Source organism: Mustela nivalis (genome assembly GCF_964662115.1).
Source record: "Mustela nivalis genome assembly, chromosome: 12".
Classification (NCBI taxonomy): Eukaryota; Metazoa; Chordata; class Mammalia; order Carnivora; family Mustelidae; genus Mustela; species Mustela nivalis.
In genome coordinates, this window is record NC_139031.1 from 88,107,132 (window position 1) to 88,119,553 (window position 12,422).

Sequence of the window (12,422 nt, forward strand, 5' to 3'; positions counted from 1 at the left end):
ATTATATATAAAGTCTCTTTCCCCACCAGACTTGATTATGATTGGCAACAACTGCTGTTTGGTTGGAATGCTGATGGCTGTACTAAGAATTCCTTCTTTGAGTCTCACACTCAAAAAGTTTATAATCCAGTGGGTGAAATAATTTTACCAAATAACACAAATGAATGTATGATTATAAATTGAGATCAGCTTAAGATACAAAGAAATATGATTTTATTATAGCATATAATTAAGGAATTTGGCTTGGCCTGGATGGGTAGGGAAGGCTTCATGGAGGAAATGGTGCATTATCTGAATTGTAAAGACCAGGGAAAGTGTACTTTAGAGGAAAAGTATTCCAGGCAGAGAAAGAGTATTCCAGGCAGAGGAACAGCATGTACAAAGGCCCTGTGTACAAGGTACATTAGAGGAATTAAAGCCTGAAAAGGCTGGAACAGAGAGATGGAGGTAGGAAAATGAAGCAATAATGTGAGATGAGACTAATAGGCACTTGGGCATCGTGAGGAGTCTGGGAACTTATCCTGGGAGAAGGAGGAAACCGTAGAAAGGCTTCTTCATCTTACTCAACCTGTATGTTAAATTGTACTCTTAGCCCCCTATGACTTGTAATTTCTTGAAACTTTTAGCCTTGTTTCTTTAAAGATACTAGTCTATTCTGGTACATTCCTATTACTTCGGTTAGCCTTTCAGTGTCATTTTTCCCTGCCTGCTCCTGAGATGTTGCTTTCCACTCTCTCCCTGAGTGATCTCCTGTTGAATGCTTTCCACTACCCTCTTCTGCAGGTGCTTTCAAAACATTTCCCTAAACGGAAGTTGCCCTTCCCAACTGCTTACAAAAGAAATACTGCACAATTTTGGTCACGTGGATATCAATATGGTCTGTTTGAGAACTATGTATGCTCACTTATTTTTTGAGGATGCTACCAAATCCACATCATTTGGACTATTAACACGGATTTGTCACAGGGCAAAGGGGTATGAGTTACCTTCAGGGAGGCTTGAACAGTGACCAGTGGGGTGCTCTCAGTAAGGCCTCTCCAGTCTCAGTGGAAAGAGTTGATGGTAGGTTTTCCCTTGTGCTCTCTCCTGGCATATGAAACACATGCTTTGAGTTTGCTGAGGTTTCTGCTCATCTTTCCTGAGGGACCCTGACTCAGGGTTGCAATCACCCTCTGCTTACGTCCATGTGGGCATGGAGCATCACCCTCACTGAGCTGTGTGGGAGGAAGCCAGCAGACTGATGCACTTGAAGGTCACTGTGGCAAGGTCTATGTGAGTACTGGAAGCTAAGACTGATAGGAAGTCTTGCTGGATCTGCTGCTCAGGGAGTGATGCTCCCAGGATGCCTACTGTGGAAGGAAACAGGAGGAATACGGGAAGAAAGGGAGAGAGGGACGGAAGAAAGCAGGGAGTCAGGAAAAGATTCAAACTAGTATTTACTGAGCATTGCACAATCCCCTTCCACACATACACTTTCTTTGATCCTCACAAACAGTCTAGAAAGGTAGGTATTTCTTATCTTAATGTATTACAGACTCAGAACTATAAAATGGGTCTCTTGAAATAAAGAACAAATAACCTGTCAGTTGAGTTGGGAATCAATCATGTTTCTTTCTTTTATAGTCGATGTGCTTTCAACTGTACCACAAAGCCTAGGTCATGGATTTGGTGGATTAGCAAGAAGGCTGAGTCATACTGGTTTCTGTCACTCCCCTGAGGATTCAGCCACACCATCGGGTTCTCTGGGCTCTTTCCTCAAGACACTTTGTCCTGAACCTATACATTTAAGTTGAACCAATTCAACCACAAACACAAACCACATGGCTGACAGCAAGTACCGGCAAGCTAGGGACCCGGCGGTTTAATGGAGACAATCACCTCTGTCCCATCTCTGGAATCTGTCCCACTTTGTGCAGTCCTTCTTGATTTCTGGTCAAGTTTTTCCTCCTGATTTGGCTCAGTTCATAATTTTTGACCCTTGGGCTTGTTTTTTACTGGCTGTAGCCTAGTACTAATTAAGGATTTGCTTCCTGGGCTGCTCTCTGGCCATATTAGACTTATTTAGGTCCTACCTGAAGGCATAATTCTCATATTATCTGTCTGGGCTGATACTCCACATGCTTCAGTGCTGAATCCCTTAAAGGCAGGAAAGAGCTTACAGAGAACCACAAAGGGAAGATCTTCGAAGGGCCTGAGGCTCTTCCAACAGTAGCCTCCTTAAATAAACTGTACCTGTCCCATAGCAAGAATGTTAAGGAATTTGAAGGGAAGTTCATCTAGCAAAAGCTGTCTGCTTTAGACATCATTAGTGGAATACATTGGGTACATGCTTACTTGCCCGTATAAAGGGTGATTCCTTTTTACTCAACTCAGTCATTCTATTCTTTGGAACTCCAAAAGGATTTTTACAAACCCCCATCAACATCCACTCCCCAGCAGTGAGTTCCTGTGTTGGGTAATCCCAGTGTATGTGTCTCTGGGTTTTTTTTTTTTTTTTCCCTTCCATGCTCAGCATTTTGCCTCCATTCCCCGTGCATTGTGAATTCCCGGAAGGGTTCCATTCTTGTAGTCACCTCCAGCCACGACTTGCAGATGCTGCTGAACTATTCTCTGCCTCTCACTTGGGGTTGCTCCTTCTTACCCATGTTTTGGCACTGATTGAGACATGGATCCAACCTTTTCCCCTCATTTCTTTTCTTTTTCTTTTTTTTTTTCTTTTGGCGGTAACACAAATTTATTTCCTGCCCTTCTGTCCTCAAGTCTCTGCTTCTTCCAGAAGCTCTAAGGGTCAGTCTGTGTCCTTGCCTCTTCCAGTTTGGAGAACTCTCAGTGCTTTTGCTGACTCATGGCCCCTTCCGCCATCTTCAAAACCAGCAGTGGCAGATGGAGTCCTTCTTACATGGCATTTCTCTGACTCTTGTTCTTCTGCATCCCCAAGGGTACTTGTGGTCACACTGGACCTGCCCAGATAACCCAGGAGGATCCCTCATCTCAAGGTCATCTGGTTAACAACCTTACTTCCTCTGTCACGGAGTGCAATAGATTCAAAATGTTCCTGGGATTAGGACACTTTGGGAGAAATGGTTCTACTCCATCTGTAGGACATTTGGCTCTGGCCTTCTTTGCCACCCTCCCAGTCACCCTCCTTTGCTTCCCATACCTCTGCCTTGTGCATTGCAGGAGCTTTGCCACAGGCCTCCCTGGATCTATTCTCCCCTTTTGTAATATAGAATTACTTTTCTAAACCATAGACCCTCCTCTGTCCCTTCTAGGCTGAGCCCTGTGACTGGTCAGCCTTGCTGAGCCCTTAGAAGACTGACATAACCTAAAATGGCCATTTTTTTAAACATTTATTTATTATAACTTCTTTTTAAAAATTAATTTAAAATTTTTTTTTATAAACATATAATGTATTTTTATCCCCAGGGGTACAGGTCTGTGAATCGCCAGGTTTACACACTTCACAGCACTCACCATAGCACATACCCTCTCCAATGTCCATAACCCCACCCTTCTTTTCCAACCCCCCTCCCCCCAGCAACCCTCAGTTTGTTTTATGAGGTTAAGAGTCTCTTATGATTTGTCTCTCTCCTGATCCGATCTTCTTTCATTTATTCTTTTCCTACCCCCCAAGTCCCCCACGTTGCATCTCCACTTCCTCATATCAGGGAGATCTTTCTCCGATTGACTTATTTTGCTAAGCATGATACCCTCTAATTCCATCCATGTCATCACAAATGGCAAGATTTCATTTCTTTTGATGGCTGCATAGTATTCCATTGTGTGTGTGTGTGTGTGTGTGTGTGTGTATACCACATCTTCTTTATCCATTCATCTGTTGATGGACATCTAGGTTCTTTCCATAGTTTGGCTATTGTCCCCTCATTTCCAAAAATTATTCAAGCTCTTTACTGCAATTTTAGGCAGATAGAAGGAATATAGAGAGCCTAAGATTGAAGATGAAAAGCAAGCGTCTCTTGGAAACTGCCCTGCAATGCTTGGCCCTCTCCTTCCACCACTGTCTCTCCTTCCGTTTCTCCTCACCCGCTTCCTGGAACCCTGTCCTCTTCTAATTGAGAGTGGTTGAGCTTTCTCTTAATTTACTTCCTTTTTCTCCTAACCTGTGCTCTCAGTGACTATCTCAGCTGCTATCCCAAGTGGCCTGTTAAGGTATTTTGCTAAATAAAGGCAGCTGTTTCCCTAAGGCCCAGCCACTAAGACGATAGTTGTCTTTGACAGAATGTAAACACAGAGCCACTCTGGTTACTAGAGGAGTCGCATACCCGTGTGGGTGTAAACGGAACTGGATCCAACGGCAACGCTCTTTCTCCCTGCTCTGCAGGTGTTTTCGCCTTTTTTGAAAAAAAGAGAGATACTCTGGTCAGAGCACTCACGTCTCCTCTCTTCCCAAGGAGCATATTGAAGTTACTCCATATCTTCTTCCAAGCCTCATGGCAAGGAGCAGTGTGGGAACAAACACACAGCCGGGGGATGCCCCTGGCCAACTCCCGGATGCTCCCTGCACAGAAGTCTAACATCTTCTGGGCTTTGGGGACGAAAAACAAAATGCCCTAGGGCGCCTGGGTGGCTCAGTGGGTTAAAGCCTCTGCCTTCGGCTCAGGTCATGATCTCAGGGTCCTGGGATCGAGCCGGCATCGGGCTCTTTGCTCAGCAGGGAACATGCTTCCCCCTCTCTCTGTCTGCCTCTCTGCCTACTTGTGATCTCTCTGTCAAATAAATAAATAAGATCTTTGGAAGAAAATGCCCTAGCTGTCATCCTGGACCTTAAAATTTGTGCAGGGGAGTTTACGAATTCCTTTGCCTGACAAAGCAAAACCAAATCTAGCAGTTATCAAGTTTTTTTTTTTTTTTTAATTCTCCACATCAACATTCAAGCCACTCTGTGTCTCTGGAAATTCAGTGGAACCCGGTCGGAGAGAGTCATGAACTTGGAGACTGGAAGGAGGAAAATCAATGGATGTTTTATTGTGGTCAATCTAAGTAATTAAGGAAGCTTTAATAGAATTACATGTGACTTCAGTCACTCACCTGGTTTATGTCTTTCAGTGTTGAAGTTTCTTAAAATTTTTTTCCCTTGAGTATTCTAAGAATTGGGATCATTATGACTGAGGGGCTTTCTGAATTATGATTATTTCCAAGTCCATCCCTTTCTTTAACTCTTTAGCTCCTTCAAGTGCTAATAAATGTAGATTGAATGATTGAATAAACAAATGGATGTGAGAAAGACAGAAAGAGAGAAGGAAATAGGGGACACAGTTGAGAGAGAGACAAAGAGTTGATCTGAGTAATTCTTTTGATGAAAACGTTATTCCTGAGGCATCTGGGTGGCTCAGTTGGTTGAACATGTGACTCTTGATTTCAGCTCAGGTTATGACCTCAGGTCATGAGATCAAGTCCCATTCCAGGCTCCACACCCAGAACAGAGTCTGCTTGAGGTTCTCTCTCTCCCTCTCCCTCTGTCCCTCCTCCTGCTCTCACTCTCTCTCTAAATAAATAAATAAATAAATAAAATCTTAAAAAAATACCACATTATGTAAAATAATCAGTATCACCAGATAAAAATGTGACATTTAAGGAGAACATTCAATCCCTCAGTAATGAGAAACAGCTATTGTATTCAAGACGAAATATTGTATCATAAAGCAGCTCGGTATATCTTACTCAGATCATTTGATTAATAACAGAAGCAGCTTTTCTGGTTAAAATCTCAGGGAAAAAGTATGAAGGAGCGCCTAGAAACAAAAATCAATATTTGCTGTCCATTCAAGGCCGGTGCACATATGTTTTTTAGTTTTTGTGGGAAAGGGGAAAAATGATTCTGGATGTCGCTACTTCCCGTTGCCATGACAACGCTCCCTCAAAGTTCTCACCGTGTAGTAATATTGTTTTAAAGACCCATTGATCAAATACTGTTTTATCTAAAACTGAACTAGAAAGTTTTTTAAGGAGGAAAAAGCCAACTGGTGGTTTTATCCTCATCATTTTCTTTTCCTCCTTTGCCCCTTCCTTTCTTCAGAACTACCAATCAGCATAAGTACAAAAGAGCCACGATCTAACCACAGGGTTTGATTCAAGGAAGGCAGAAATTTCAGTTCATAAGCCCCAAAGTAATGAAGCCAGTGATTCAGTTAAGAAAAGGAAAGTAACATTCTCAGGGAGAAAATGTGACCTTTTAATACAGAAGCCGATTTTTGTTCAAGCTGCCCTGAAGCCTTGACAGGGATCTAGAGGAATGATTTCCTGGGTAGCTTCCTGAAGGGCTGTTGCTAGGTGCTTTCTGGTTCCCCGCCCTGGAGTAGTGTCTGGCATCACAGTCAAAATGAGGCCCATGACTGCTTTGGAAACGTTTGAGCAGAACCCTGTTTGAGCTGAGCCCCTCTCCACTCAAGCCACATCTGTCTCTGACTATCAAGTGTCATGTGTGGGGCTCTCTCTTAGGCTTTGTCTTACACACATGTTAGGACAGATATGAAGCAGTATTAGGATGTCTGAAACCAAGGGCTGAGTCTCACAGAAGCAAATTACTAAATTTTCATTTCCGAATAATGTTGCAGCAATAATTTCAGCAGCAAGTACTATTTCTGGAGCTTTTACATTGACTCAGATATCGTGCCAAAAGTCTACAGTCATCATTATATTAAGATGATCATCATTCTAGAAGGAGTACTACATTCTGTTATGCAGGTGAGAAACTGAGGCTTACCCAGGTAAATTCGTGTACTCAAGTTCATGAGGGTATACTCATGGCAGAGCCATGGTATGAAGCCTGGCCATCTGCATAAAAAGCTTATGTCTTTAAATGCTATGTGATATGACATATTTATTAAAGAGACATATTTTAAAAAATCAGATATGAATACGTAAATTTGTGTTCCATAACATTGAACATTTTGCCTGTTGTGCTTTGAGTTGTGCTCGGGCTTAGGACCGACCACCAGCACTGGCCATCAAGGATGGCTCTCAGCCATGTTTTCAGTACCATTTGCAGTCATTCCTGCACCTTTTGCTACAACCATCCTCAAATGCACATCTTCCTGGAATATAATTCATGCTGTTGTTAAAAGTCTGTCATCTGCCTTAAATGTCCCTCTTCTCCTTCTCCAGCAGCCCCAATCCTGCGGACTCCTTAGGGTCTTGCTCAATAGTTCCCTTTGCCCAGTAACTGGGAAATGGCAGGATGTTGAAGGATGGTTATTGAATTACATCGTGAACCTAGCATGTGTTTTGGGAGAACTGATACTGGTTTGGGTGAAGTTACACTGGTTTAAGGAGTCCTTGTCTTTGCCAAGTGAGGGCAGACAGTTTTAATTTTCAACATCCACTATAATTCTCTAAGAACAGAAAAGGATTTCTCTTCTGGGACAGGGAGAGTGAGGGCTGCAAATGCAACAGGAGTCCGTTTCTTTTTATCCAAGAGAGAAGACTGAAGTGTGAGGGAGGCTAGCGTGTCCTTCCATATAAAGGGGAAAAGTAGTTTCTCCAAAGGGTCCTGGGTCTTTATGAAATTGTTGATGCTCTGCTCTCTTTTTGCAGTTTAGCTTTATCAGAATGGCCTCATAGCTGGTACACTGGGGTTTCTGGGCCTTTTGCAAGAAAAAGTAATAAGCATATATATGCATTTGCTTTTTTTTTTTTTCAGTCACTGTTGTTGGTTATCACACTAGGTACATTTTGTGAAGTAATAAACAATCCTTAAATTCCAGGACTTGGACAAAAAAAAAATTACTTGTCTTCTGCATTTACACATCATTTTGACAGCTCTGATTGTCAGTCTTAGGCTGAAAGAACAGTCCTTATCTGGGACAAATTACCCTTGTGGCAGATGGAAAGGAGAAAGAAAGTGGTGAGAACAATCAGTAGCTCTTCAAACTTCTGCTTGAGAGTGAGGTATGTCCCACACACTCATCTACCACACTCACATGGCTGAGCCAATGGCGGTGGAGCATGAATGCTTAGCCCTCTTCTTGTAGCTTCCCATCAAATTGCAAAGGGTAGGGATACGTGCTATTGAAAGAAGGGTGAGTGAGTAGTTAATGGTTATACAGTCTGCCAAAGCTGCTTAGATATAACTTATAAGGTCTGTGATGTCTAGTGCTAATTGTGATGCCCCTTTAAAATTCACATGTTGAAGTCCGAACTCCCAGTACCTATGGATATGACTGTATTTCAAGACAAGTCTTTCAATAAGTAATTAAGTAATTAAGGTTAAATAAGTTCATTGAAGTGGGCCCTAAATCCATAATATGACTGGTGTCCTTAGAAGAAGAGGAGATTAGCACACAGACACACAGAAGGAAGACCACGTGAAGACAGCAAGAAGGTGGCCATCTATAAGCTAAGGAGAGAGGACTCAGGATGAAACCAATCTGCTGACACCTTGGTTTTGGACATCTAGCCTCTAGAATTGTAAAAGAATGAACTTTCTGTTGTTTAAGCCACCCAGACTGTGGCACTTTGTTGTAACATCAGTAGAAAACACTGATGAACATATTAGCATATTTAATGACATTGATATTTCCTGTTTTTATTTTATTCAACTAACACCTATAATAATAGTCCCTAATAAATATTAAGTATTTACCATGTATTAAGGATAGCATCAAGCATTTTACATATATTATCTGTTTTAGTCTTTCAAAACAATTCTGTGATATAGATACTAATATTATCCACACTTTGTATATGAAAACATATTATCAATATGGGTGGGAGGGTTTTAGAAACTTGCACAAGTCTGTCCCCAAGTGGAGAGCTATGATCTCATTCTACGTCATCTGATTACAGAACCAGCTTCCTACTACTACCATCAGGGGACATTAGGACATTTCATAGCATTATTAATCTCAATAAAGTTCAGGGATTATAAAAATGTGAGTGAGCCACAATGTGTGTCTTGAGGAGTTCACATTCCAGTTAACAAAACAAGAGAAGAAAATAACTATAATCCTAGGGAGGATAAGATAAATGTTATGTGAAAGGTCCTGTCCAGAATTGTTATTTATCACTTGGATGAAGAAATTGATGGCACGATAATAAATGTTGCTGATGATGTAGCTGGAAGGGGCAGAATATTCCTTGGATAATAGACTTGAAATTTTTAAAAGAGATAAAATAAAACCATTGTGTCAGAGTGGAATGATTGGCCAAATCTAAAGAAATGATGTACAATGAATAAATAAAATGAACTTCTAAGTCCAAAAAACAGCTGGACCAGAACAAAAAAAGTGAATGTAGACTGTTATGCATGCGAAGGGCATTTTAGCTTTACTAGCCAGCTGTGTCACTCATTGTGGACTAAAACATTGAACAGACATTAACAGAGAGCCTCCTCTGTGTTCGGAGCCAGAGATGGAAGAATGAGCAAGTGGAACTTAACATTCTCAGGGTGTCCTCCATCCAGTAGAGATAGGAACATAAGTATATCATTATAGAAGAATCTGATAAGATGCTTTTAAATGAGTCTGAATACAGAAAAGAGAGTAAATAACTTTCATAATGTCAGTGGACGAAGGTTGAGATGACATTTGAAGTTGCGATGGGAAGAAGGAGTGTTACAGAGAAGAGAGTTCATGACAATCCAAGAGGAAGGACCAGTAAATAAAAATTCAACAGTATGAAAAAGCTGGGCCCCCTGGGTGACTCCGTCGTTGAGTCTTCCTTCGGCTCAGGTCATGATCCCAGGGTCCAGAGATCGAGACCCTGGATCAGTGTTTGGCTCCCTGCTCAGTGTTTGGCTCCCTGCTCAGTGGGAGGCCTGCTTCTCCTTCTCCCACTCCCCCTGCTTGTGTTCCCTCTCTCACTGTGTCTCTCTCTGTCAAATAAATAAATAAAATCTTTTAAAAAATAAGAAAAACTTCAGGTTGGAAAGCTTAAGTACAGGTTTAATCATGGACTAAGACATATGATGATGCTGAAAAATTGGGCTGAGAATGGATTTTGAAAGATGGTGCAGTCAATAATACAAAGTTTGACCTCTCTGGTATGTTATGGCAGGGTGATATAAATTTCTAGAGTAGTAACATCACATTTGATTTTTTGGAAGATGGTGGTGTAACTCATGCAAAAAAAAGATGAGAGAATAGAATGGTTTCAGTGACATCAGTTAAGAGGTGGTTGTGGGGCGCCTGTGTGGCTCAGTGGGTTAAGACCTCTGCCTTCGGCTCAGGTCATGGATCCAGGGTCCTGGGATTGAGCCCCGCATCAGGCTCTCTGCTCACCAGGGAGCCTACTTCCTCCTCTCTCTGTGCCTGCTTGTGATCTCTGTCAAATAAATAAATAAAATCTTAAAAAAAAAAAAAAAGAGGTGGTTATAATTCTCCAAATTAGGAAAGTTGAAGCCTGTCCTAAGCATATTCTACTAATATTCATACGAATGTAATGGGAGTGGGTTGTTCCCCCATCTTGGCTTGAAATAAACTTTTGAGCTATTTTTCCTACCCAGTATCACCCAAGTTCAGGTGCTGATTCCTCATATACCACCATAGTTCATTCAGATGTCCAGGTTTCCACATTTTTTTAAGGAGCCTTAGAAAGTTCTAGACTATTAAAAAAAGAAATGCAGCAGAGTTAAAATAGGCTGAGTAAAACAGGATATAAATGGGTGACACTCCTATTAGGAGATACACAGGCCAGAGAGTGAGGTGCAAACAGCTTTCAGTGGAAGACCTTCATATCAGCCATGCTCCCAGGCAGGATGACATGCAGTGCCCTGTTGAATGATGATGGATGGCTTTCAGCATTGGCTTGGCTCTATTACCTGTTCTTGAATTGGCCATAATGGTCTTTCTTCCAGTAGAGAGTGAGTTCTTCTAAATATGATCTCTGATCTTCTCTCTGTGATCTCTCCAGGTTGTTTAGAAGGTCAACATGACCTCCATCTTTGTCAGGGTCTCAATTTTCCTATCTATTCCATGAGAAACTGCAGTCCTAATTTATTATTTATAAGTTAATTTTATGACTTAATCTTTTAAATCTTTGTGGTTTTGGTTTTCAAAAATTATTCCCTTAAAAAGCTTGTTCCTTAAAAATCAAGAGCTTTCGAAATTATCATCTTGAAAAAAATTTCACTGTTTTTCTTTATGTTGAAACAAAACTCTCCTTAAACTCCCCTCTTCTTATTTCCCTTAAACTAAAGGGTGTTAGAGAGGAGAAGGGAGTTGGGGTAAATTGGAAGGGGAGGTGAATCACGAGAGACTATGGACTCTGAAAAACAATCTGAGGGGTTTGAACTGGCGGGGGGGGGTGGGTGGGTGGGAGGTTGGGGTACCAGGTGGTGGGTATTATAGAGGGCATGGATTGCATGGAGCAATGGGTGTGGTGAAAAAATAATGAATACTGTTTTTCTGAAAATAAATAAATTGAAAAAATTAAAAAAAATTTAAAAAAAAAGAACAAAAAACTTTAAGCATTAAGAAAAAAAGTCTGAAGCATTAAAAAAAAAAAAAGGGTATCTCTGACAGGTTGCGTCCCTATATAGGAACATACAGGATCAGGCAAGTACTGAAAAGAAAAAAATATTAATTAATTGTTTTCAAAATAAAATTTTATTAAAATAATTGTTTTTAAATCTAGCTAAAATGTATGATATTGTAGAAAAAGAAATTTCCCAAAATTGACCCAAGAAGAAACACAAATTAGAATAGGTTAATAACCATAGGAAAAAAAATTGAAAAGGATGTCAAAATGCTAAGTACTAAACTATCTTAAAACAAAGACACCAAGTTTTATGTGAGATGCCCTCAAGGATCTTATATAAATCCTATAATTAAAAAAAAATGTTCTGAAGGATTGGTTTTCCAAATGTCTAGGTGCAAGAATCATTTGGGGAGTTTAGTAAACATATAGAATCCTGTTTTCCCATCCTCATCTTCTCTTTGAAACTTTGATGCAGTAGTTACAGGACAGGACCCAGGAATCTGAATTTTAAACAAACAGGTGCTTGGAGACCCATGCTATCCTTTGAGAAACCCATTTAAAGTTATGGTCTTTCATATGAACTAAGCGTGAAAAATCCAATGGGATAAGGAAAAAAAAATTACCACTTCTATACATTTTTTTCCCTAATCAAGAAACATTTTATAGTATTAGTTTTCCTGATTGACCTGGCACCTTCTCTGAGTTTGTAGATCAGGTTGCCAAATTACACACATGGCTCAGCAGAGAAAGGTCCTTGGAGAAAAATGTGGGTGCCACCTGGCCCCCTTAACTGTCACATATGCCCTTACGTACTGCATTGCAATTGTTGTGGTTACATTATATACATTATATATGTCAGTAAATGAATCCCTACAAAGCTGACAATTGGCATGATTATATTCCTGAGTAGAAGCCACAGATGGAGGAGAACATCCCTAAGAAGATAATAAGACTTCACCAATGTATTATAAGACAAAAAAAAATGA

General features: G+C 40.7%; 1 protein-coding gene across 3 annotated transcripts in view; it reads left to right on the forward strand.

Annotated features, from left to right (window-relative positions):
- Positions 1-12,422, forward strand: part of EPDR1 (ependymin related 1) — a gene marked incomplete at its 5' end in the record, with an annotated part of 142,540 nt that overhangs the window by 46,043 nt on the left and 84,075 nt on the right. The gene's annotated exons all lie outside the window — the stretch shown is intronic.